Source organism: Idiotropiscis lumnitzeri, chromosome 9 (genome assembly GCF_059441095.1).
Source record: "Idiotropiscis lumnitzeri isolate Australia: NSW breed Sydney's pygmy pipehorse chromosome 9, RoL_Ilum_1.0, whole genome shotgun sequence".
Taxonomy (NCBI): Eukaryota; Metazoa; Chordata; class Actinopteri; order Syngnathiformes; family Syngnathidae; genus Idiotropiscis; species Idiotropiscis lumnitzeri.
Genome location: NC_142399.1, coordinates 21,155,345 through 21,179,817, shown reverse-complemented (window position 1 = coordinate 21,179,817; position 24,473 = coordinate 21,155,345). Strand labels below are relative to the sequence as shown.

Genomic DNA, 24,473 nt, shown 5'->3' with positions numbered 1-24,473 from the left:
TAGCTATACACTCGGGGCCGTGATCGTATCGGTGTTAGTTTTCTATGTTCTGGCAGCAGCAACACAGGTTCGGTTCTGGGTCACGGCAGCCTCAGCTCCACCAATAGATTTGCTTGCTTCACTAGTGGGGAGATACGAGTCCCCCCAGATGTCTTACAGACAACTCCACACATGAGTGGGGCGAGTGGCGCAATGGATACCGCATCTGATAATGGTTCAGGACATTCTAGGTTTGACTCCCAGCTAGCTCGTCTTACATTTTGTGCTAAACCTGTGCATCGTGTATCTTTTCATGAATTCACTGGAGAGGGCTCACTTCACCAATGTCAACAAGGAGAAGGTCCTTCCAGTGCTTAATAAACTCTTTGTCAAACATTAACCTGGAGTTACATTCTTCAACACAATTTTAGAAGTAACTTTTCCTTCAAGAAGGTCGTCCTGTCATTGGAAAAGGTTGCTTAAATCTCAAAATCAAGATCCTGCGAAATAGAAAATTCATTCCCACTGAATTGGTATTCAAGATTTCTGAATTGTATGAGTTTCATGAAATACTGAAGGAGTTTTCTGCCAATGAAAGTCATTTAACATTGTTTGAGTCGTCCTTTCTAAAAAAACAGTCTGTTGCATTTTATTTTGGCCGTAAGTGTAGCTGTCAGCAGTAGACAGACAATTTTGCCATTGCATAGCTATACACTCGGGGGCCGTGATCGTATCGGTGTTAGTTCTCTATGTTCTGGCCGCAGCAAGACAGGTTCGGTTCCGGTTCACGGCAGCCTCAGCTCCACCAATAGAGTTGCTTGCTTGACCAGTGGGGAGATACGAGTTCCCCCAGATGTCTTACAGACAACTCCACACATGAGTGGGGCGAGTGGCGCAATGGACACCGCATCTGATAATGGTTCAGGACATTCTAGGTTTGACTCCCAGCTAGCTCGTCTTACATTTTGTGCTAAACCTGTGCATCGTGTATCTTTTCATGAATTCACTGGGGAGTGCTCACTTCACCAATGTCAACAAGGAAAAGGTCCTTCCAGTGCTTAATAAACTCTTTGTCAAACATTAACCTGGAGAGTTACATTCTTCAACACAATTTTAGAAGTGCCTTTTCCTTCAAGAAGGTCGTCCTGTCATTGGAAAAGGTTGCTTAAATCTCAAAATCAAGATTCCGCAAAATAGAAAATTCATTCCCACTGAATTGGGATTCAAGATTTCTGAAATGTATGAGTTTCATTAAATACTGAAGGAGTTTTCTGCCAATGAAAATCATTGAACATTGTTTCAGTCGTCCTTTCTAAGAAACCCGTCTGTTGCATTTTATTTTGGCCTTACGTGTAGCTGTCAGCGGTGGAGAGACAATTCTGCCATTGCATAGCAACACATTCGGGGTCGTGATTGTATATTGGTTAGTACTCTGTGTTTTGGCCGCAGCAACCCCGGTTTGAATCCGGGTCACGGCAGCCTCAGCTTCACCGATAGTGTTCCTTGCTTGACCAGTGGGGAGATACGCGTCCCCACCCGATGTCTTTCAGACAACTACACACATGCGTGGGGCTAGTGGCGCAATGGATACCGCATCTGATAATGGTTCAGGACATTCTAGGTTCGACTCCTAGCTAGCTCGTCTTACATTTTGTGCTAAACCTGTGCATTGTGTATCTTTTCATGAATTCTCTGGAGAGGGCTCACTTCACCAATGTGAACAAGGAGAAGGTCCTTCCAGTGCTTAATAAACTCTTTGTCAAACATTAACCTGGAGAGTTACATTCTTCATCACAATTTTAGAAGTACCTTTTCCTTCAAGAAGGTCGTCCTGTCATTGGAAAAGGTTGCTTAAATCTCAAAATCAAGATTCCGCAAAATAGAAAATTCATTCCCACTGAATTGGGATTCAAGATTTCTGAAATGTATGAGTTTCATTAAATACTGAAGGAGTTTTCTGCCAATGAAAATCATTTAACATTGTTTCAGTCGTCCTATCTACGAAACCCGTCTGTTGCATTTTATTTTGGCCTTACGTGTAGCTGTCAGCGGTGCAGAGATAATTCTGCCATTGCATAGCAACTCACTCGGGGCCGTGATCGTATAGTGGTTAGTACTCTGTGTTGTGGCCGCAGCAACCCCGGTTCGAATCCGGGTCACGGCAGCCTCAGCTTCACCAATAGTGTTGCTTGCTTGACCAATGGGGACATACGCGTCCCCACCCGATGTCTTACAGACTACTCCACACATGAGTGGGGCGAGTGGCGCAATGGATACCGCATCTGATAATTGTTCAGGACATTTGAGGTTTGACTCCCAGCTAGCTCGTCTTACATTTTGTGCTAAACCTGTGCATCGTGTATCTTTTCATGAATTCACTGGAGAGGGCTCACTTCACCAATCTCAACAAGGAAAAGGTCCTTCCAGTGCTGAATAAACTCTTTGTCAAACATTAACCCGGAGAGTTACATTCTTCAACACAATTTTAGAAGTACCTTTTCCTTCAAGAAGGTCGTCCTGTCATTGGAAAAGGTTGCTTAAATCTCAAAATCCAGATCCTGCGAAATAGAAAATTCATTCCCACTGAATTGGTATTCAAGATTTCTGAATTGTATGAGTTTCATGAAATACTGAAGGAGTTTTCTGCCAATGAAAGTCATTTAACATTGTTTGAGTCGTCCTTTCTAAAAAAAACAGTCTGTTGCATTTTATTTTGGCCGTACGTGTAGCTGTCAGCGGGAGACAGACAATTTTGCCATCGCATAGCTATACACTCGGGGCCGTGATCGTATCGGTGTTAGTTTTCTATCTTCTGGCCGCAGCAACACAGGTTCGGTTCTGGGTCACGGCAGCCTCAGCTCCACCAATAGAGTTGCTTGCTTGACCAGTGGGGAGATACGAGTCCCCCCAGATGTCTTACAGACAACTCCACACATGAGTGGGGCGAGTGGCGCAATGGATACCGCATCTGATAATGGTTCAGGACATTCTAGGTTTGACTCCCAGCTAGCTGGTCTTACATTTTGTGCTAAACCTGTGCATCGTGTATCTTTTCATGATTTCACTGGGGAGGGCTCACATCACCAATGTCAACAAGGAAAAGGTCCTTCCAGTGCTTAATAAACTCTTTGTCAAACATTAACCTGGAGAGTTACATTCTTCATCACAATTTTAGAAGTACCTTTTCCTTCAAGAAGGTCGTCCTGTCATTGGAAAAGGTTGCTTAAATCTCAAAATCAAGATTCCGCAAAATAGAAAATTCATTCCCACTGAATTGGGATTCAAGATTTCTGAAATGTATGAGTTTCATTAAATACTGAAGGAGTTTTCTGCCAATGAAAATCATTGAACATTGTTTCAGTCGTCCTTTCTAAGAAACCCGTCTGTTGCATTTTATTTTGGCCTTACGTGTAGCTGTCAGCGGTGGAGAGACAATTCTGCCATTGCATAGCACCACACTCGGGGCAGTGATCGTATAGTGATTAGTACTCTGTGTTGTGGCCGCCGCAACCCCGGTTCGAGTCCGTGTCACGGCAGCCTCAGCTTCACCAATAGTGTTGCTTGCTTGACCAGTGGAGAGATACGCGTCCCCACCCGATGTCTTTCAGACAACTACACACATTCGTGGGGCTAGTGGCGCAATGGATAACGCATCTGACTACGGATCAGAAGATTCTAGGTTCGACTCCTAGCTAGCTCGTCTTACATTTTGTGCTAAACCTGTGCATTGTGTATCTTTTTATGAATTCTCTGGAGAGGGCTTTCTTCACCAATGTCAACAAGGAGAAGGTCCTTCCAGTGCTGAATAAACTCTTTGTCAAACATTAACCTGGAGAGTTACATTCTTCAACACAATTTTAGAAGTACCTTTTCCTTCAAGAAGGTCGTCCTGTCATTGGAAAAGGTAGCTTAAATCTCAAAATCAAGATTCCGCAAAATAGAAAATTCATTCCCACTGAATTGGGATTCAAGATTTCTGAAATGTATGAGTTTCATTAAATACTGAAGGAGTTTTCTGCCAATGAAAATCATTTAACATTGTTTGAGTCGTCCTTTCTAAAAAAACCAGTCTGTTGCATTTTATTTTGGCCGTACGTGTAGCTGTCAGCGGTAGACAGACAATTTTGCCATCGCATAGCTATACACTCGGGGCCGTGATCGTATCGGTGTTAGTTTTCTATGTTCTGGCCGCAGCAACACAGGTTCGGTTCTGGGTCACGGCAGCCTCAGCTCCACCCATGGAGTTGCTTCCTTGACTAGTGGGGAGACACGAGTCCCCCCAGATGTCTTACAGACAACTCCACACATGAGTGGGGCGAGTGGCGCAATGGATAACGCATCTGACTACGGATCAGAAGATTCTAGGTTTGACTCCCAGCTAGCTCGTCTTACATTTTGTGCTAAACCTGTGCATCGTGTATCTTTTCATGAATTCACTGGAGAGGGCTCACTTCACCAATGTCAACAAGGAGAAGGTCCTTCCAGTGCTTAATAAACTCTTTGTCAAACATTAACCTGTAGAGTTACATTCTTCAACACAATTTTAGAAGTAACTTTTCCTTCAAGAAGGTCGTCCTGTCATTGGAAAAGGTTGCTTAAATCTCAAAATCAAGATCCTGCGAAATAGAAAATTCATTCCCACTGAATTGGTATTCAAGATTTCTGAATTGTATGAGTTTCATGAAATACTGAAGGAGTTTTCTGCCAATGAAAGTCATTTAACATTGTTTGAGTCGTCCTTTCTAAAAACACAGTCTGTTGCATTTTATTTTGGCCGTAAGTGTAGCTGTCGGCAGTAGACAGACAATTTTGCCATTGCATAGCTATACACTCGGGGCCGTGATCGTATCGGTGTTAGTTCTCTATGTTCTGGCCGCAGCAACACAGGTTCGGTTCCGGTTCACGGCAGCCTCAGCTCCACCAATAGAGTTGCTTGCTTGACCAGTGGGGAGATACGAGTCCCCCCAGATGTCTAACAGAAAACTCCACACATGAGTGGGGCGAGTGGCGCAATGGATACCGCATCTGATAATGGTTCAGGACATTCGAGGTTTGACTCCCAGCTACCTCGTCTTACATTTTGTGCTAAACCTGTGCATCGTGTATCTTTTCATGAATTCACTGGAGAGGGCTCACATCACCAATGTCAACAAGGAGAAGGTCCTTCCAGTGCTTAATAAACTCTTTGTCAAACATTAACCTGTAGAGTTACATTCTTCAACACAATTTTAGAAGTAACTTTTCCTTCAAGAAGGTCGTCCTGTCATTGGAAAAGGTTGCTTAAATCTCAAAATCAAGATCCTGCGAAATAGAAAATTCATTCCCACTGAATTGGTATTCAAGATTTCTGAATTGTATGAGTTTCATGAAATACTGAAGGAGTTTTCTGCCAATGAAAGTCATTTAACATTGTTTCAGTCGTCCTTTCTAAGAAACCCGTCGATTGTATTTTATTTTGGCCTTACGTGTAGCTGTCAGCGGTGGAGAGACAATGCTGCCATTGCATAGCAACACACTCGGGGCCGTGATCGTATAGTGGTTAGTGCTCTGTGTTGTGGCCGCAGCAACCCCGGTTCGAGTCCGTGTCACGGCAGCCTCAGCTTCACCAATAGTGTTGCTTGCTTGACAAGTGGAGAGATACGCGTCCCCACCCGATGTCTTACAGACAACTACACACATGCGTGGGGCTAGTGGCGCAATGGATACCGCGTCTGACTTCGGATCAGAAGATTCTAGGTTCGACTCCTAGCTAGCTCGTCTTCCATTTTGTGCTAAACCTGTGCATTGTGTATCTTTTCATGAATTCTCTGGAGAGGGCTTTCTTCACCAATGTCAACAAGAAGAAGGTCCTTCCACTGCTGAATAAACTCTTTGTCAAACATTAACCTGGAGAGTTACATTCTTCAACACAATTTTAGAAGTACCTTTTCCTTCAAGAAGGTCGTCCTGTCATTGGAAAAGGTTGCTTAAATCTCAAAATCAAGATTTCGCAAAATAGAAAATTCATTCCCACTGAATTGGGATTCAAGATTTCTGAAATGTATGAGTTTCATTAAATACTGAAGGAGTTTTCTGCCAATGAAAATCATTGAACATTGTTTCAGTCGTCCTTTCTAAGAAACCCGTCTGTTGCATTTTATTTTGGCCTTACGTGTAGCTGTCAGCGGTGCAGAGATAATTCTGCCATTGCATAGCAACTCACTCGGGGCCGTGATCGTATAGTGGTTAGTACTCTGTGTTGTGGCCGCAGCAACCCTGGTTCGAATCCGGGTCACGGCAGCCTCAGCTTCACCAATAGTGTTGCTTGCTTGACCAATGGGGACATACGCGTCCCCACCCGATGTCTTACAGACAACTCCACACATGAGTGGGGCGAGTGGCGCAATGGATACCGCATCTGATAATTGTTCAGGACATTTGAGGTTTGACTCCCAGCTAGCTCGTCTTACATTTTGTGCTAAACCTGTGCATCGTGTATCTTTTCATGAATTCACTGGAGAGGGCTCACTTCACCAATCTCAACAAGGAAAAGGTCCTTCCAGTGCTTAATAAACTCTTTGTCAAACATTAACCTGGAGAGTTACATTCTTCAACACAATTTTAGAAGTACCTTTTCCTTCAAGAAGGTCATCCTGTCATTGGAAAAGGTTGCTTAAATCTCAAAATCCAGATCCTGTGAAATAGAAAATTCATTCCCACTGAATTGGTATTCAAGATTTCTGAATTGTATGAGTTTCATGAAATACTGAAGGAGTTTTCTGCCAATGAAAGTCATTTAACATTGTTTGAGTCGTCCTTTCTAAAAAAAACAGTCTGTTGCATTTTATTTTGGCCGTACGTGTAGCTGTCAGCGGTAGACAGACAATTTTGCCATTGCATAGCTATACACTCGGGGCCGTGATCGTATCGGTGTTAATTTTCTATGTTCTGGCCGCAGCAACACAGGTTCGGTTCTGGGTCACGGCAGCCTCAGCTCCACCAATAGAGTTGCTTGCTTCACTAGTGGGGAGATACGAGTCCCCCCAGATGTCTTACAGACAACTCCACACATGAGTGGGGCGAGTGGCGCAATGGATACCGCATCTGATAATGGTTCCGGACATTCTAGGTTTGACTCCCAGCTAGCTCGTCTTACATTTTGTGCTAAACCTGTGCATCGTGTATCTTTTCATGAATTCACTGGAGAGGGCTCACTTCACCAATGTCAACAAGGAGAAGGTCCTTCCAGTGCTTAATAAACTCTTTGTCAAACATTAACCTGGAGAGTTACATTCTTTAACACAATTTTAGAAGTAACTTTTCCTTCAAGAAGGTCGTCCTGTCATTGGAAAAGGTTGCTTAAATCTCAAAATCAAGATCCTGCGAAATAGAAAATTCATTCCCACTGAATTGGTATTCAATATTTCTGAATTGTATGAGTTTCATGAAATACTGAAGGAGTTTTCTGCCAATGAAAGTCATTTAACATTGTTTGAGTCGTCCTATCTACGAAACCCGTCTGTTGTATTTTATTTTGGCCTAACGTGTAGCTGTCAGCGGTGGAGAGACAATTCTGCCATTGCATAGCAACACATTCGGGGTCGTGATTGTATATTGGTTAGTACTCTGTGTTGTGGCCGCAGCAACCCCGGTTTGAATCCGCGTCACGGCAGCCTCAGCTTCACCGATAGTGTTCCTTGCTTGACCAGTGGGGAGATACGCGTCCCCACCCGATGTCTTTCAGACAACTACACACATGCGTAGGGCTAGTGGCGCAATGGATAACGCTTCTGACTACGGATCATAAGATTCTAGGTTCGACTCCTAGCTAGCTCGTCTTACATTTTGTGCTAAACCTGTGCATTGTGTATCTTTTTATGAATTCTCTGGAGAGGGCTTTCTTCACAAATGTCAACAAGGAGAAGGTCCTTCCAGTGCTGAATAAACTCTTTGTCAAACATTAACCTGGAGAGTTACATTCTTCAACACAATTTTAGAAGTACCTTTTCCTTCAAGAAGGTCGTCCTGTCATTGGAAAAGGTAGCTTAAATCTCAAAATCAAGATTCCGCAAAATAGAAAATTCATTCCCACTGAATTGGGATTCAAGATTTCTGAAATGTATGAGTTTCATTAAATACTGAAGGAGTTTTCTGCCAATGAAAATCATTTAACATTGTTTCAGTCGTCCTATCTACGAAACCCGTCTGTTGTATTTTATTTTGGCCTAACGTGTAGCTGTCAGCGGTGGAGAGACAATTCTGCCATTGCATAGCAACACATTCGGGGTCGTGATTGTATATTGGTTAGTACTCTGTGTTGTGGCCGCAGCAACCCCGGTTTGAATCCGCGTCACGGCAGCCTCAGCTTCACCGATAGTGTTCCTTGCTTGACCAGTGGGGAGATACGCGTCCCCACCCGATGTCTTTCAGACAACTACGCACATGCGTGGGGCTAGTGGCGCAATGGATAACGCATCTGACTACGGATCAGAAGATTCTATGTTCGACTCCTAGCTAGCTCGTCTTACATTTTGTGCTAAACCTGTGCATCGTGTATCTTTTCATGAATTCACTGGAGAGGGCTCACATCACCAATGTCAACAAGGAAAAGGTCCTTCCAGTGCTTAATAAACTCTTTGTCAAACATTAACCTGGAGAGTTACATTCTTCATCACAATTTAGAAGTACCTTTTCCTTCAAGAATGTCGTCCTGTCATTGGAAAAGGTTGCTTAAATCTCAAAATCAAGATTCCGCAAAATAGAAAATTCATTCCCACTGAATTGGGATTCAAGATTTCTGAAATGTATGAGTTTCATTAAATACTGAAGGAGTTTTCTGCCAATGAAAATCATTATACATTGTTTCAGTCGTCCTTTCTAAGAAACCCGTCTGTTGTATTTTATTTTGGCCTTACGTGTAGCTGTCAGCGGTGGAGAGACAATACTGCCATTGCATAGCAACACACTCGGGGCCGTGATCGTATAGTGGTTAGTGCTCTGTGTTGTGGCCGCAGCAACCCCGGTTCGAGTCCGTGTCACGGCAGCCTCAGCTTCATCAATAGTGTTGCTTGCTTGACAAGTGGAGAGATACGCGTCCCCACCCGATGTCTTACAGACAACTACACACATGCGTGGGGCTAGTGGCGCAATGGATACCGCATCTGACTTCGGATCAGAAGATTCTAGGTTCGACTCCTAGCTAGCTCGTCTTACATTTTGTGCTAAACCTGTGCATTGTGTATCTTTTCATGAATTCTCTGGAGAGGGCTTTCTTCACCAATGTCAACAAGAAGAAGGTCCTTCCACTGCTGAATAAACTCTTTGTCAAACATTAACCTGGAGAGTTACATTCTTCAACACAATTTTAGAAGTACCTTTTCCTTCAAGAAGGTCGTCCTGTCATTGGAAAAGGTTGCTTAAATCTCAAAATCAAGATTTCGCAAAATAGAAAATTCATTCCCACTGAATTGGGATTCAAGATTTCTGAAATGTATGAGTTTCATTAAATACTGAAGGAGTTTTCTGCCAATGAAAATCATTGAACATTGTTTCAGTCGTCCTTTCTAAGAAACCCGTCTGTTGCATTTTATTTTGGCCTTACGTGTAGCTGTCAGCGGTGCAGAGATAATTCTGCCATTGCATAGCAACTCACGCGGGGCCGTGATCGTATAGTGGTTAGTATTCTGTGTTGTGGCCGCAGCAACCCCGGTTCGAATCCGGGTCACGGCAGCCTCAGCTTCACCAATAGTGTTGCTTGCTTGACCAATGGGGACATACGCGTCCCCACCCGATGTCTTACAGACAACTCCACACATGAGTGGGGCGAGTGGCGCAATGGATACCGCATCTGATAATTGTTCAGGACATTTGAGGTTTGACTCCCAGCTAGCTCGTCTTACATTTTGTGCTAAACCTGTGCATCGTGTATCTTTTCATGAATTCACTGGAGAGGGCTCACTTCACCAATGTCAACAAGGAGAAGGTCCTTCCAGTGCTTAATAAACTCTTTGTCAAACATTAACCTGGAGAGTTACATTCTTTAACACAATTTTAGAAGTAACTTTTCCTTCAAGAAGGTCGTCCTGTCATTGGAAAAGGTTGCTTAAATCTCAAAATCAAGATCCTGCGAAATAGAAAATTCATTCCCACTGAATTGGTATTCAATATTTCTGAATTGTATGAGTTTCATGAAATACTGAAGGAGTTTTCTGCCAATGAAAGTCATTTAACATTGTTTGAGTCGTCCTTTCTAAAAAAAACAGTCTGTTGCATTTTATTTTGGCCGTACGTGTAGCTGTCAGCGGTAGACAGACAATTTTGCCATTGCATAGCTATACACTCGGGGCCGTGATCGTATCGGTGTTAATTTTCTATGTTCTGGCCGCAGCAACACAGGTTCGGTTCTGGGTCACGGCAGCCTCAGCTCCACCAATAGAGTTGCTTGCTTCACTAGTGGGGAGATACGAGTCCCCCCAGATGTCTTACAGACAACTCCACACATGAGTGGGGCGAGTGGCGCAATGGATACCGCATCTGATAATGGTTCCGGACATTCTAGGTTTGACTCCCAGCTAGCTCGTCTTACATTTTGTGCTAAACCTGTGCATCGTGTATCTTTTCATGAATTCACTGGAGAGGGCTCACTTCACCAATGTCAACAAGGAGAAGGTCCTTCCAGTGCTTAATAAACTCTTTGTCAAACATTAACCTGGAGAGTTACATTCTTTAACACAATTTTAGAAGTAACTTTTCCTTCAAGAAGGTCGTCCTGTCATTGGAAAAGGTTGCTTAAATCTCAAAATCAAGATCCTGCGAAATAGAAAATTCATTCCCACTGAATTGGTATTCAATATTTCTGAATTGTATGAGTTTCATGAAATACTGAAGGAGTTTTCTGCCAATGAAAGTCATTTAACATTGTTTGAGTCGTCCTTTCTAAAAAAAACAGTCTGTTGCATTTTATTTTGGCCGTAAGTGTAGCTGTCAGCAGTAGACAGACAATTTTGCCATTGCATAGCTATACACTCGGGGGCCGTGATCGTATTGGTGTTAGTTCTCTATGTTCTGGCCGCAGCAACACAGGTTCGGTTCCGGTTCACGGCAGCCTCAGCTCCACCAATAGAGTTGCTTGCTTGACCAGTGGGGAGATACGAGTTCCCCCAGATGTCTGACAGACAACTCCACACATGAGTGGGGCGAGTGGCGCAATGGATACCGCATCTGATAATGGTTCAGGACATTCTAGGTTTGACTCTCAGCTAGCTCGTCTTACATTTTGTGCTAAACCTGTGCATCGTGTATGTTTTCATGAATTCACTGGAGAGGGCTCACTTCACCAATGTCAACAAGGAGAAGGTCCTTCCACTGCTGAATAAACTCTTTGTCAAACATTAACCTGGAGAGTTACATTCTTCAACACAATTTTAGAAGTACCTTTTCCTTCAAGAAGGTCGTCCTGTCATTGGAAAAGGTTGCTTAAATCTCAAAATCAAGATTCCGCAAAATAGAAAATTCATTCCCACTGAATTGGGATTCAAGATTTCTGAAATGTATGAGTTTCATTAAATACTGAAGGAGTTTTCTGCCAATGAAAATCATTTAACATTGTTTCAGTCGTCCTATCTACGAAACCCGTCTGTTGCATTTTATTTTGGCCTTACGTGTAGCTGTCAGCGGTGCAGAGATAATTCTGCCATTGCATAGCAACACATTCGGGGTCGTGATTGTATATTGGTTAGTACTCTGTGTTTTGGCCGCAGCAACCCCGGTTTGAATCCGGGTCACGGCAGCCTCAGCTTCACCGATAGTGTTCCTTGCTTGACCAGTGGGGAGATACGCGTCCCCACCCGATGTCTTTCAGACAACTACACACATGCGTAGGGCTAGTGGCGCAATGGATAACGCATCTGACTACGGATCAGAAGATTCTAGGTTCGACTCCTAGCTAGCTCGTCTTACATTTTGTGCTAAACCTGTGCATTGTGTATCTTTTTATGAATTCTCTGGAGAGGGCTTTCTTCACAAATGTCAACAAGGAGAAGGTCCTTCCAGTGCTGAATAAACTCTTTGTCAAACATTAACCTGGAGAGTTACATTCTTCAACACAATTTTAGAAGTACCTTTTCCTTCAAGAAGGTCGTCCTGTCATTGGAAAAGGTAGCTTAAATCTCAAAATCAAGATTCCGCAAAATAGAAAATTCATTCCCACTGAATTGGGATTCAAGATTTCTGAAATGTATGAGTTTCATTAAATACTGAAGGAGTTTTCTGCCAATGAAAATCATTTAACATTGTTTCAGTCGTCCTATCTACGAAACCCGTCTGTTGCATTTTATTTTGGCCTTACGTGTAGCTGTCAGCGGTGCAGAGATAATTCTGCCATTGCATAGCAACTCACACGGGGCCGTGATCGTATAGTGGTTAGTACTCTGTGTTGTGGCCGCAGCAACCCCGGTTCGAATCCGGGTCACGGCAGCCTCAGCTTCACCAATAGTGTTGCTTGCTTGACCAATGGAGACATACGCGTCCCCACCCGATGTCTTACAGACAACTCCACACATGAGTGGGGCGAGTGGCGCAATGGATACCGCATCTGATAATGGTTCAGGACATTCTAGGTTTGACTCCCAGCTAGCTGGTCTTACATTTTGTGCTAAACCTGTGCATCGTGTATCTTTTCATGATTTCACTGGGGAGGGCTCACATCACCAATGTCAACAAGGAAAAGGTCCTTCCAGTGCTTAATAAACTCTTTGTCAAACATTAACCTTGAGAGTTACATTCTTCATCACAATTTTAGAAGTACCTTTTCCTTCAAGAAGGTCGTCCTGTCATTGGAAAAGGTTGCTTAAATCTCAAAATCAAGATTCCGCAAAATAGAAAATTAATTCCCACTGAATTGGGATTCAAGATTTCTGAAATGTATGAGTTTCATTAAATACTGAAGGAGTTTTCTGCCAATGAAAATCATTGAACATTGTTTCAGTCGTCCTTTCTAAGAAACCCGTCTGTTGCATTTTATTTTGGCCTTACGTGTAGCTGTCAGCGGTGGAGAGACAATTCTGCCATTGCATAGCAACACATTCGGGGTCGTGATTGTATATTGGTTAGTACTCTGTGTTTTGGCCGCAGCAACCCCGGTTTGAATCCGGGTCACGGCAGCCTCAGCTTCACCGATAGTGTTCCTTGCTTGACCAGTGGGGAGATACGCGTCCCCACCCGATGTCTTTCAGACAACTACACACATGCGTAGGGCTAGTGGCGCAATGGATAACGCATCTGACTACGGATCAGAAGATTCTAGGTTCGACTCCTAGCTAGCTCGTCTTACATTTTGTGCTAAACCTGTGCATTGTGTATCTTTTTATGAATTCTCTGGAGAGGGCTTTCTTCACAAATGTCAACAAGGAGAAGGTCCTTCCAGTGCTGAATAAACTCTTTGTCAAACATTAACCTGGAGAGTTACATTCTTCAACACAATTTTAGAAGTACCTTTTCCTTCAAGAAGGTCGTCCTATCATTGGAAAAGGTAGCTTAAATCTCAAAATCAAGATTCCGCAAAATAGAAAATTCATTCCCACTGAATTGGGATTCAAGATTTCTGAAATGTATGAGTTTCATTAAATACTGAAGGAGTTTTCTGCCAATGAAAGTCATTTAACATTGTTTCAGTCGTCCTATCTACGAAACCCGTCTGTTGCATTTTATTTTGGCCTTACGTGTAGCTGTCAGCGGTGCAGAGATAATTCTGCCATTGCATAGCAACTCACACGGGGCCGTGATCGTATAGTGGTTAGTACTCTGTGTTGTGGCCGCAGCAACCCTGGTTCGAATCCGGGTCACGGCAGCCTCAGCTTCACCAATAGTGTTGCTTGCTTGACCAATGGAGACATACGCGTCCCCACCCGATGTCTTACAGACAACTCCACACATGAGTGGGGCGAGTGGCGCAATGGATACCGCATCTGATAATGGTTCAGGACATTCTAGGTTTGACTCCCAGCTAGCTGGTCTTACATTTTGTGCTAAACCTGTGCATCGTGTATCTTTTCATGATTTCACTGGGGAGGGCTCACATCACCAATGTCAACAAGGAAAAGGTCCTTCCAGTGCTTAATAAACTCTTTGTCAAACATTAACCTGGAGAGTTACATTCTTCATCACAATTTTAGAAGTACCTTTTCCTTCAAGAAGGTCGTCCTGTCATTGGAAAAGGTTGCTTAAATCTCAAAATCAAGATTCCGCAAAATAGAAAATTCATTCCCACTGAATTGGGATTCAAGATTTCTGAAATGTATGAGTTTCATTAAATACTGAAGGAGTTTTCTGCCAATGAAAATCATTGAACATTGTTTCAGTCGTCCTTTCTAAGAAACCCGTCTGTTGCATTTTATTTTGGCCTTACGTGTAGCTGTCAGCGGTGGAGAGACAATTCTGCCATTGCATAGCAACACACTCGGGGCAGTGATCGTATAGTGATTAGTACTCTGTGTTGTGGCCGCCGCAACCCCGGTTCGAGTCCGTGTCACGGCAGCCTCAGCTTCACCAATAGTGTTGCTTGCTTGACCAGTGGAGAGATACGCGTCCCCACCCGATGTCTTTCAGACAACTACACACATTCGTGGGGCTAGTGGCGCAATGGATAACGCATCTGACTACGGATCAGAAGATTCTAGGTTCGACTCCTAGCTAGCTCGTCTTACATTTTGTGCTAAACCTGTGCATTGTGTATCTTTTTATGAATTCTCTGGAGAGGGCTTTCTTCACCAATGTCAACAAGGAGAAGGTCCTTCCAGTGCTGAATAAACTCTTTGTCAAACATTAACCTGGAGAGTTACATTCTTCAACAGAATTTTAGAAGTACCTTTTCCTTCAAGAAGGTCGTCCTGTCATTGGAAAAGGTTGCTTAAATCTCAAAATCAAGATTCCGCAAAATAGAAAATTCATTCCCACTGAATTGGGATTCAAGATTTCTGAAATGTATGAGTTTCATTAAATACTGAAGGAGTTTTCTGCCAATGAGAATCATTGAACATTGTTTCAGTCGTCCTATCTACGAAACCCGTCTGTTGCATTTTATTTTGGCCTTACGTGTAGCTGTCAGCGGTGCAGAGACAATTCTGCCATTGCATAGCAACACACTCGGGGCCGTGATCGTATAGTGGTTAGTACTCTGTGTTGTGGCCGCAGCAACCCCGGTTCGAATCCGGGTCACGGCAGCCTCAGCTTCACCAATAGTGTTGCTTGCTTGACCAGTGGGGAGATACGCGTCCCCACCCGAAGTCTTACAGAAAACTCCACACATGGGTGGGGCGAGTGGCGCAATGGATACCGCATCTGATAATGATTCAGGACATTCGAGGTTTGACTCCCAGCAAGCTCGTCTTACATTTTGTGCTAAACCATTGCATCGTGTATCTTTTCATGAATTCACTGGAGAGGGCTCACTTCACCAATCTCAACAAGGAAAAGGTCCTTCCAGTGCTTAATAAACTCTTTGTCAAACATTAACCTGGAGAGTTACATTCTTCAACACAATTTTAGAAGTACCTTTTCCTTCAAGAAGGTCATCCTGTCATTGGAAAAGGTTGCTTAAATCTCAAAATCCAGATCCTGCGAAATAGAAAATTCATTCCCACTGAATTGGTATTCAAGATTTCTGAATTGTATGAGTTTCATGAAATACTTAAGGAGTTTTCTGCCAATGAAAGTCATTTAGCATTGTTTGAGTCGTCCTTTCTAAAAAAAACAGTCTGTTGCATTTTATTTTGGCCGTACGTGTAGCTGTCAGCGGTAGACAGACAATTTTGCCATCGCATAGCTATACACTCGGGGCCGTGATCGTATCGGTGTTAGTTTTCTATGTTCTGGCAGCAGCAACACAGGTTCGGTTCTGGGTCACGGCAGCCTCAGCTCCACCAATAGATTTGCTTGCTTCACTAGTGGGGAGATACGAGTCCCCCCAGATGTCTTACAGACAACTCCACACATGAGTGGGGCGAGTGGCGCAATGGATACCGCATCTGATAATGGTTCAGGACATTCTAGGTTTGACTCCCAGCTAGCTCGTCTTACATTTTGTGCTAAACCTGTGCATCGTGTATCTTTTCATGAATTCACTGGAGAGGGCTCACTTCACCAATGTCAACAAGGAGAAGGTCCTTCCAGTGCTTAATAAACTCTTTGTCAAACATTAACCTGGAGTTACATTCTTCAACACAATTTTAGAAGTAACTTTTCCTTCAAGAAGGTCGTCCTGTCATTGGAAAAGGTTGCTTAAATCTCAAAATCAAGATCCTGCGAAATAGAAAATTCATTCCCACTGAATTGGTATTCAAGATTTCTGAATTGTATGAGTTTCATGAAATACTGAAGGAGTTTTCTGCCAATGAAAGTCATTTAACATTGTTTGAGTCGTCCTTTCTAAAAAAACAGTCTGTTGCATTTTATTTTGGCCGTAAGTGTAGCTGTCAGCAGTAGACAGACAATTTTGCCATTGCATAGCTATACACTCGGGGGCCGTGATCGTATCGGTGTTAGTTCTCTATGTTCTGGCCGCAGCAAGACAGGTTCGGTTCCGGTTCACGGCAGCCTCAGCTCCACCAATAGAGTTGCTTGCTTGACCAGTGGGGAGATACGAGTTCCCCCAGATGTCTTACAGACAACTCCACACATGAGTGGGGCGAGTGGCGCAATGGACACCGCATCTGATAATGGTTCAGGACATTCTAGGTTTGACTCCCAGCTAGCTCGTCTTACATTTTGTGCTAAACCTGTGCATCGTGTATCTTTTCATGAATTCACTGGGGAGTGCTCACTTCACCAATGTCAACAAGGAAAAGGTCCTTCCAGTGCTTAATAAACTCTTTGTCAAACATTAACCTGGAGAGTTACATTCTTCAACACAATTTTAGAAGTGCCTTTTCCTTCAAGAAGGTCGTCCTGTCATTGGAAAAGGTTGCTTAAATCTCAAAATCAAGATTCCGCAAAATAGAAAATTCATTCCCACTGAATTGGGATTCAAGATTTCTGAAATGTATGAGTTTCATTAAATACTGAAGGAGTTTTCTGCCAATGAAAATCATTGAACATTGTTTCAGTCGTCCTTTCTAAGAAACCCGTCTGTTGCATTTTATTTTGGCCTTACGTGTAGCTGTCAGCGGTGGAGAGACAATTCTGCCATTGCATAGCAACACATTCGGGGTCGTGATTGTATATTGGTTAGTACTCTGTGTTTTGGCCGCAGCAACCCCGGTTTGAATCCGGGTCACGGCAGCCTCAGCTTCACCGATAGTGTTCCTTGCTTGACCAGTGGGGAGATACGCGTCCCCACCCGATGTCTTTCAGACAACTACACACATGCGTGGGGCTAGTGGCGCAATGGATACCGCATCTGATAATGGTTCAGGACATTCTAGGTTCGACTCCTAGCTAGCTCGTCTTACATTTTGTGCTAAACCTGTGCATTGTGTATCTTTTCATGAATTCTCTGGAGAGGGCTCACTTCACCAATGTGAACAAGGAGAAGGTCCTTCCAGTGCTTAATAAACTCTTTGTCAAACATTAACCTGGAGAGTTACATTCTTCATCACAATTTTAGAAGTACCTTTTCCTTCAAGAAGGTCGTCCTGTCATTGGAAAAGGTTGCTTAAATCTCAAAATCAAGATTCCGCAAAATAGAAAATTCATTCCCACTGAATTGGGATTCAAGATTTCTGAAATGTATGAGTTTCATTAAATACTGAAGGAGTTTTCTGCCAATGAAAATCATTTAACATTGTTTCAGTCGTCCTATCTACGAAACCCGTCTGTTGCATTTTATTTTGGCCTTACGTGTAGCTGTCAGCGGTGCAGAGATAATTCTGCCATTGCATAGCAACTCACTCGGGGCCGTGATCGTATAGTGGTTAGTACTCTGTGTTGTGGCCGCAGCAACCCCGGTTCGAATCCGGGTCACGGCAGCCTCAGCTTCACCAATAGTGTTGCTTGCTTGACCAATGGGGACATACGCGTCCCCACCCGATGTCTTACAGACTACTCCACACATGAGTGGGGCGAGTGGCGCAATGGATACCGCATCTGATAATTGTTCAGGACATTTGAGGTTTGACTCCCAGCTAGCTCGTCTTACATTTTGTGCTAAACCTGTGCATCGTGTATCTTTTCATGAATTCACTGGAGAGGGCTCACTTCACCAATCTCAACAAGGAAAAGGTCCTTCCAGTGCTGAATAAACTCTTTGTCAAACATTAACCCGGAGAGTTACATTCTTCAACACAATTTTAGAAGTACCTTTTCCTTCAAGAAGGTCGTCCTGTCATTGGAAAAGGTTGCTTAAATCTCAAAATCCAGATCCTGCGAAATAGAAAATTCATTCCCACTGAATTGGTATTCAAGATTTCTGAATTGTATGAGTTTCATGAAATACTGAAGGAGTTTTCTGCCAATGAAAGTCATTTAACATTGTTTGAGTCGTCCTTTCTAAAAAAAACAGTCTGTTGCATTTTATTTTGGCCGTACGTGTAGCTGTCAGCGGGAGACAGACAATTTTGCCATCGCATAGCTATACACTCGGGGCCGTGATCGTATCGGTGTTAGTTTTCTATCTTCTGGCCGCAGCAACACAGGTTCGGTTCTGGGTCACGGCAGCCTCAGCTCCACCAATAGAGTTGCTTGCTTGACCAGTGGGGAGATACGAGTCCCCCCAGATGTCTTACAGACAACTCCACACATGAGTGGGGCGAGTGGCGCAATGGATACCGCATCTGATAATGGTTCAGGACATTCTAGGTTTGACTCCCAGCTAGCTGGTCTTACATTTTGTGCTAAACCTGTGCATCGTGTATCTTTTCATGATTTCACTGGGGAGGGCTCACATCACCAATGTCAACAAGGAAAAGGTCCTTCCAGTGCTTAATAAACTCTTTGTCAAACATTAACCTGGAGAGTTACATTCTTCATCACAATTTTAGAAGTACCTTTTCCTTCAAGAAGGTCGTCCTGTCATTGGAAAAGGTTGCTTAAATCTCAAAATCAAGATTCCGCAAAATAGAAAATTCATTCCCACTGAATTGGGATTCAAGATTTCTGAAATGTATGAGTTTCATTAAATACTGAAGGAGTTTTCTGCCAATGAAAATCATTGAACATTGTTTCAGTCGTCCTTTCTAAGAAACCCGTCTGTTGCATTTTATTTTGGCCTTACGTGTAGCTGTCAGCGGTGGAGAGACAATTCTGCCATTGCATAGCACCACACTCGGGGCAGTGATCGTATAGTGATTAGTACTCTGTGTTGTGGCCGCCGCAACCCCGGTTCGAGTCCGTGTCACGGCAGCCTCAGCTTCACCAATAGTGTTGCTTGCTTGACCAGTGGAGAGATACGCGTCCCCACCCGATGTCTTTCAGACAACTACACACATTCGTGGGGCTAGTGGCGCAATGGATAACGCATCTGACTACGGATCAGAAGATTCTAGGTTCGACTCCTAGCTAGCTCGTCTTACATTTTGTGCTAAACCTGTGCATTGTGTATCTTTTTATGAATTCTCTGGAGAGGGCTTTCTTCACCAATGTCAACAAGGAGAAGGTCCTTCCAGTGCTGAATAAACTCTTTGTCAAACATTAACCTGGAGAGTTACATTCTTCAACACAATTTTAGAAGTACCTTTTCCTTCAAGAAGGTCGTCCTGTCATTGGAAAAGGTAGCTTAAATCTCAAAATCAAGATTCCGCAAAATAGAAAATTCATTCCCACTGAATTGGGATTCAAGATTTCTGAAATGTATGAGTTTCATTAAATACTGAAGGAGTTTTCTGCCAATGAAAATCATTTAACATTGTTTGAGTCGTCCTTTCTAAAAAAACCAGTCTGTTGCATTTTATTTTGGCCGTACGTGTAGCTGTCAGCGGTAGACAGACAATTTTGCCATCGCATAGCTATACACTCGGGGCCGTGATCGTATCGGTGTTAGTTTTCTATGTTCTGGCCGCAGCAACACAGGTTCGGTTCTGGGTCACGGCAGCCTCAGCTCCACCCATGGAGTTGCTTCCTTGACTAGTGGGGAGACACGAGTCCCCCCAGATGTCTTACAGACAACTCCACACATGAGTGGGGCGAGTGGCGCAATGGATAACGCATCTGACTACGGATCAGAAGATTCTAGGTTTGACTCCCAGCTAGCTCGTCTTACATTTTGTGCTAAACCTGTGCATCGTGTATCTTTTCATGAATTCACTGGAGAGGGCTCACTTCACCAATGTCAACAAGGAGAAGGTCCTTCCAGTGCTTAATAAACTCTTTGTCAAACATTAACCTGTAGAGTTACATTCTTCAACACAATTTTAGAAGTAACTTTTCCTTCAAGAAGGTCGTCCTGTCATTGGAAAAGGTTGCTTAAATCTCAAAATCAAGATCCTGCGAAATAGAAAATTCATTCCCACTGAATTGGTATTCAAGATTTCTGAATTGTATGAGTTTCATGAAATACTGAAGGAGTTTTCTGCCAATGAAAGTCATTTAACATTGTTTGAGTCGTCCTTTCTAAAAACACAGTCTGTTGCATTTTATTTTGGCCGTAAGTGTAGCTGTCGGCAGTAGACAGACAATTTTGCCATTGCATAGCTATACACTCGGGGCCGTGATCGTATCGGTGTTAGTTCTCTATGTTCTGGCCGCAGCAACACAGGTTCGGTTCCGGTTCACGGCAGCCTCAGCTCCACCAATAGAGTTGCTTGCTTGACCAGTGGGGAGATACGAGTCCCCCCAGATGTCTAACAGAAAACTCCACACATGAGTGGGGCGAGTGGCGCAATGGATACCGCATCTGATAATGGTTCAGGACATTCGAGGTTTGACTCCCAGCTACCTCGTCTTACATTTTGTGCTAAACCTGTGCATCGTGTATCTTTTCATGAATTCACTGGAGAGGGCTCACATCACCAATGTCAACAAGGAGAAGGTCCTTCCAGTGCTTAATAAACTCTTTGTCAAACATTAACCTGTAGAGTTACATTCTTCAACACAATTTTAGAAGTAACTTTTCCTTCAAGAAGGTCGTCCTGTCATTGGAAAAGGTTGCTTAAATCTCAAAATCAAGATCCTGCGAAATAGAAAATTCATTCCCACTGAATTGGTATTCAAGATTTCTGAATTGTATGAGTTTCATGAAATACTGAAGGAGTTTTCTGCCAATGAAAGTCATTTAACATTGTTTCAGTCGTCCTTTCTAAGAAACCCGTCGATTGTATTTTATTTTGGCCTTACGTGTAGCTGTCAGCGGTGGAGAGACAATGCTGCCATTGCATAGCAACACACTCGGGGCCGTGATCGTATAGTGGTTAGTGCTCTGTGTTGTGGCCGCAGCAACCCCGGTTCGAGTCCGTGTCACGGCAGCCTCAGCTTCACCAATAGTGTTGCTTGCTTGACAAGTGGAGAGATACGCGTCCCCACCCGATGTCTTACAGACAACTACACACATGCGTGGGGCTAGTGGCGCAATGGATACCGCGTCTGACTTCGGATCAGAAGATTCTAGGTTCGACTCCTAGCTAGCTCGTCTTCCATTTTGTGCTAAACCTGTGCATTGTGTATCTTTTCATGAATTCTCTGGAGAGGGCTTTCTTCACCAATGTCAACAAGAAGAAGGTCCTTCCACTGCTGAATAAACTCTTTGTCAAACATTAACCTGGAGAGTTACATTCTTCAACACAATTTTAGAAGTACCTTTTCCTTCAAGAAGGTCGTCCTGTCATTGGAAAAGGTTGCTTAAATCTCAAAATCAAGATTTCGCAAAATAGAAAATTCATTCCCACTGAATTGGGATTCAAGATTTCTGAAATGTATGAGTTTCATTAAATACTGAAGGAGTTTTCTGCCAATGAAAATCATTGAACATTGTTTCAGTCGTCCTTTCTAAGAAACCCGTCTGTTGCATTTTATTTTGGCCTTACGTGTAGCTGTCAGCGGTGCAGAGATAATTCTGCCATTGCATAGCAACTCACTCGGGGCCGTGATCGTATAGTGGTTAGTACTCTGTGTTGTGGCCGCAGCAACCCTGGTTCGAATCCGGGTCACGGCAGCCTCAGCTTCACCAATAGTGTTGCTTGCTTGACCAATGGGGACATACGCGTCCCCACCCGATGTCTTACAGACAACTCCACACATGAGTGGGGCGAGTGGCGCAATGGATACCGCATCTGATAATTGTTCAGGACATTTGAGGTTTGACTCCCAGCTAGCTCGTCTTACATTTTGTGCTAAACCTGTGCATCGTGTATCTTTTCATGAATTCACTGGAGAGGGCTCACTTCACCAATCTCAACAAGGAAAAGGTCCTTCCAGTGCTTAATAAACTCTTTGTCAAACATTAACCTGGAGAGTTACATTCTTCAACACAATTTTAGAAGTACCTTTTCCTTCAAGAAGGTCATCCTGTCATTGGAAAAGGTTGCTTAAATCTCAAAATCCAGATCCTGTGAAATAGAAAATTCATTCCCACTGAATTGGTATTCAAGATTTCTGAATTGTATGAGTTTCATGAAATACTGAAGGAGTTTTCTGCCAATGAAAGTCATTTAACATTGTTTGAGTCGTCCTTTCTAAAAAAAACAGTCTGTTGCATTTTATTTTGGCCGTACGTGTAGCTGTCAGCGGTAGACAGACAATTTTGCCATTGCATAGCTATACACTCGGGGCCGTGATCGTATCGGTGTTAATTTTCTATGTTCTGGCCGCAGCAACACAGGTTCGGTTCTGGGTCACGGCAGCCTCAGCTCCACCAATAGAGTTGCTTGCTTCACTAGTGGGGAGATACGAGTCCCCCCAGATGTCTTACAGACAACTCCACACATGAGTGGGGCGAGTGGCGCAATGGATACCGCATCTGATAATGGTTCCGGACATTCTAGGTTTGACTCCCAGCTAGCTCGTCTTACATTTTGTGCTAAACCTGTGCATCGTGTATCTTTTCATGAATTCACTGGAGAGGGCTCACTTCACCAATGTCAACAAGGAGAAGGTCCTTCCAGTGCTTAATAAACTCTTTGTCAAACATTAACCTGGAGAGTTACATTCTTTAACACAATTTTAGAAGTAACTTTTCCTTCAAGAAGGTCGTCCTGTCATTGGAAAAGGTTGCTTAAATCTCAAAATCAAGATCCTGCGAAATAGAAAATTCATTCCCACTGAATTGGTATTCAATATTTCTGAATTGTATGAGTTTCATGAAATACTGAAGGAGTTTTCTGCCAATGAAAGTCATTTAACATTGTTTGAGTCGTCCTATCTACGAAACCCGTCTGTTGTATTTTATTTTGGCCTAACGTGTAGCTGTCAGCGGTGGAGAGACAATTCTGCCATTGCATAGCAACACATTCGGGGTCGTGATTGTATATTGGTTAGTACTCTGTGTTGTGGCCGCAGCAACCCCGGTTTGAATCCGCGTCACGGCAGCCTCAGCTTCACCGATAGTGTTCCTTGCTTGACCAGTGGGGAGATACGCGTCCCCACCCGATGTCTTTCAGACAACTACACACATGCGTAGGGCTAGTGGCGCAATGGATAACGCTTCTGACTACGGATCATAAGATTCTAGGTTCGACTCCTAGCTAGCTCGTCTTACATTTTGTGCTAAACCTGTGCATTGTGTATCTTTTTATGAATTCTCTGGAGAGGGCTTTCTTCACAAATGTCAACAAGGAGAAGGTCCTTCCAGTGCTGAATAAACTCTTTGTCAAACATTAACCTGGAGAGTTACATTCTTCAACACAATTTTAGAAGTACCTTTTCCTTCAAGAAGGTCGTCCTGTCATTGGAAAAGGTAGCTTAAATCTCAAAATCAAGATTCCGCAAAATAGAAAATTCATTCCCACTGAATTGGGATTCAAGATTTCTGAAATGTATGAGTTTCATTAAATACTGAAGGAGTTTTCTGCCAATGAAAATCATTTAACATTGTTTCAGTCGTCCTATCTACGAAACCCGTCTGTTGTATTTTATTTTGGCCTAACGTGTAGCTGTCAGCGGTGGAGAGACAATTCTGCCATTGCATAGCAACACATTCGGGGTCGTGATTGTATATTGGTTAGTACTCTGTGTTGTGGCCGCAGCAACCCCGGTTTGAATCCGCGTCACGGCAGCCTCAGCTTCACCGATAGTGTTCCTTGCTTGACCAGTGGGGAGATACGCGTCCCCACCCGATGTCTTTCAGACAACTACGCACATGCGTGGGGCTAGTGGCGCAATGGATAACGCATCTGACTACGGATCAGAAGATTCTATGTTCGACTCCTAGCTAGCTCGTCTTACATTTTGTGCTAAACCTGTGCATCGTGTATCTTTTCATGAATTCACTGGAGAGGGCTCACATCACCAATGTCAACAAGGAAAAGGTCCTTCCAGTGCTTAATAAACTCTTTGTCAAACATTAACCTGGAGAGTTACATTCTTCATCACAATTTAGAAGTACCTTTTCCTTCAAGAATGTCGTCCTGTCATTGGAAAAGGTTGCTTAAATCTCA

General features: G+C 43.4%; 20 non-coding genes across 20 annotated transcripts; all 20 read left to right on the top strand.

Annotated features, from left to right (window-relative positions):
- The first annotated feature begins 2,071 nt into the window (after positions 1 to 2,071).
- Positions 2,072 to 2,143, top strand: trnah-gug (transfer RNA histidin (anticodon GUG)). The gene has a single exon. It is a non-coding gene; the product is annotated as a tRNA-His (tRNA).
- Positions 2,144 to 3,606: 1,463 nt separating this feature from the next.
- Positions 3,607 to 3,679, top strand: trnar-acg (transfer RNA arginine (anticodon ACG)). The gene has a single exon. It is a non-coding gene; the product is annotated as a tRNA-Arg (tRNA).
- Positions 3,680 to 5,663: 1,984 nt separating this feature from the next.
- Positions 5,664 to 5,736, top strand: trnar-ucg (transfer RNA arginine (anticodon UCG)). Its single transcript has one exon. It is a non-coding gene; the product is annotated as a tRNA-Arg (tRNA).
- A 450-nt stretch (positions 5,737 to 6,186) lies between these two features.
- On the top strand, positions 6,187 to 6,258 carry trnah-gug (transfer RNA histidin (anticodon GUG)). The gene has a single exon. It is a non-coding gene; the product is annotated as a tRNA-His (tRNA).
- A 1,463-nt stretch (positions 6,259 to 7,721) lies between these two features.
- Positions 7,722 to 7,794, top strand: trnar-acg (transfer RNA arginine (anticodon ACG)). Its single transcript has one exon. It is a non-coding gene; the product is annotated as a tRNA-Arg (tRNA).
- Positions 7,795 to 8,407: 613 nt separating this feature from the next.
- trnar-acg (transfer RNA arginine (anticodon ACG)) lies at positions 8,408 to 8,480 on the top strand. The gene has a single exon. It is a non-coding gene; the product is annotated as a tRNA-Arg (tRNA).
- A 612-nt stretch (positions 8,481 to 9,092) lies between these two features.
- trnar-ucg (transfer RNA arginine (anticodon UCG)) lies at positions 9,093 to 9,165 on the top strand. The gene has a single exon. It is a non-coding gene; the product is annotated as a tRNA-Arg (tRNA).
- A 450-nt stretch (positions 9,166 to 9,615) lies between these two features.
- Positions 9,616 to 9,687, top strand: trnah-gug (transfer RNA histidin (anticodon GUG)). The gene has a single exon. It is a non-coding gene; the product is annotated as a tRNA-His (tRNA).
- A 2,150-nt stretch (positions 9,688 to 11,837) lies between these two features.
- Positions 11,838 to 11,910, top strand: trnar-acg (transfer RNA arginine (anticodon ACG)). Its single transcript has one exon. It is a non-coding gene; the product is annotated as a tRNA-Arg (tRNA).
- A 450-nt stretch (positions 11,911 to 12,360) lies between these two features.
- Positions 12,361 to 12,432, top strand: trnah-gug (transfer RNA histidin (anticodon GUG)). The gene has a single exon. It is a non-coding gene; the product is annotated as a tRNA-His (tRNA).
- A 777-nt stretch (positions 12,433 to 13,209) lies between these two features.
- Positions 13,210 to 13,282, top strand: trnar-acg (transfer RNA arginine (anticodon ACG)). The gene has a single exon. It is a non-coding gene; the product is annotated as a tRNA-Arg (tRNA).
- Positions 13,283 to 13,732: 450 nt separating this feature from the next.
- trnah-gug (transfer RNA histidin (anticodon GUG)) lies at positions 13,733 to 13,804 on the top strand. Its single transcript has one exon. It is a non-coding gene; the product is annotated as a tRNA-His (tRNA).
- Positions 13,805 to 14,581: 777 nt separating this feature from the next.
- trnar-acg (transfer RNA arginine (anticodon ACG)) lies at positions 14,582 to 14,654 on the top strand. Its single transcript has one exon. It is a non-coding gene; the product is annotated as a tRNA-Arg (tRNA).
- A 450-nt stretch (positions 14,655 to 15,104) lies between these two features.
- On the top strand, positions 15,105 to 15,176 carry trnah-gug (transfer RNA histidin (anticodon GUG)). Its single transcript has one exon. It is a non-coding gene; the product is annotated as a tRNA-His (tRNA).
- Positions 15,177 to 17,846: 2,670 nt separating this feature from the next.
- On the top strand, positions 17,847 to 17,918 carry trnah-gug (transfer RNA histidin (anticodon GUG)). The gene has a single exon. It is a non-coding gene; the product is annotated as a tRNA-His (tRNA).
- A 1,463-nt stretch (positions 17,919 to 19,381) lies between these two features.
- On the top strand, positions 19,382 to 19,454 carry trnar-acg (transfer RNA arginine (anticodon ACG)). The gene has a single exon. It is a non-coding gene; the product is annotated as a tRNA-Arg (tRNA).
- Positions 19,455 to 21,438: 1,984 nt separating this feature from the next.
- trnar-ucg (transfer RNA arginine (anticodon UCG)) lies at positions 21,439 to 21,511 on the top strand. The gene has a single exon. It is a non-coding gene; the product is annotated as a tRNA-Arg (tRNA).
- Positions 21,512 to 21,961: 450 nt separating this feature from the next.
- On the top strand, positions 21,962 to 22,033 carry trnah-gug (transfer RNA histidin (anticodon GUG)). Its single transcript has one exon. It is a non-coding gene; the product is annotated as a tRNA-His (tRNA).
- A 1,463-nt stretch (positions 22,034 to 23,496) lies between these two features.
- trnar-acg (transfer RNA arginine (anticodon ACG)) lies at positions 23,497 to 23,569 on the top strand. Its single transcript has one exon. It is a non-coding gene; the product is annotated as a tRNA-Arg (tRNA).
- A 613-nt stretch (positions 23,570 to 24,182) lies between these two features.
- trnar-acg (transfer RNA arginine (anticodon ACG)) lies at positions 24,183 to 24,255 on the top strand. Its single transcript has one exon. It is a non-coding gene; the product is annotated as a tRNA-Arg (tRNA).
- The last annotated feature ends 218 nt before the right edge of the window (positions 24,256 to 24,473 follow it).